The 783-nt window shown below is 45.2% G+C and overlaps 1 protein-coding gene across 1 annotated transcript in view; it reads right to left on the bottom strand.

The window, feature by feature from the left end:
- Nucleotides 1–783, bottom strand: part of NKAIN4 (Na+/K+ transporting ATPase interacting 4) — a gene marked incomplete at its 5' end in the record, with an annotated part of 24,568 nt that overhangs the window by 22,206 nt on the left and 1,579 nt on the right. The window lies entirely within an intron of this gene.

Here is a 783-nt window from a genome sequence, read left to right as displayed (position 1 = left end):
GGTGGGCAGAGACCCTCGTAGAGCATTTTAAAAAGCCACTATTTCCTCCACAGAAGGGAGCATTAAAATAGAGGCATAAAATCCTTTTTTAGTTGGCCACAGCCAGCACCGAGATCATCTCAGGCTGAGCTTTCAGACCATGAGTAATCACTGTTTTGGGCAAGAACTCTCTCAAAGTTTCTGTGGATAATTGAGAGAGGAAATAGAGATTAACTGAGGAATTAGGAAGTTACTTTTTCTTATCTGCAAAGGATTTATGCTGTCGCTCATAACTTGCTGTAGGCCTGACAATAAATAAAGTAGTGCAGTTCCAATTATGACCATAACTTAGATGTATGACCTGGAAACTTAGGTCAGATGTAGAGTGCTCCAAAGCGAACCTGTATCCTGTAATCACTCCAAGCCTGCTAAGCTGCAGCAACACTTCGTAATTCGTTGATACAGCCCAGCCTTAATTTGGAGCCTGCCGCCCATTTTTATTATTTCTGACCCTTCCCTCGTGAAGCAGGCAGCAATACGTAACTTATCTAGTCTGCAGAGAGATTTATGTACTAACTCACACACCCTGGCTAATAGGCAGGAGTAACTACCACTGTATTTAAGCAGGAAGAATTAAGGCAGGGAAGCTGCATCACCTCCAAGGCTGCACCCAGCATCCCTCCGGTTTGTTCTCTCTCTGTTCAGCAGAGAGAAAAGCCTCTCCCAAAAGGCACAATGGGAAATATTTGGGCTGGTGTGGCAGCAATCAAGTACCTAACCCTGCTGCTGGAGGGCCCTGGGGCT

This window comes from Buceros rhinoceros, unplaced genomic scaffold (assembly GCF_000710305.1).
Source record: "Buceros rhinoceros silvestris isolate BGI_N320 unplaced genomic scaffold, ASM71030v1 scaffold14421, whole genome shotgun sequence".
Taxonomy (NCBI): Eukaryota; Metazoa; Chordata; class Aves; order Bucerotiformes; family Bucerotidae; genus Buceros; species Buceros rhinoceros.
This window is presented reverse-complemented; position numbering and strand designations above follow the sequence as displayed.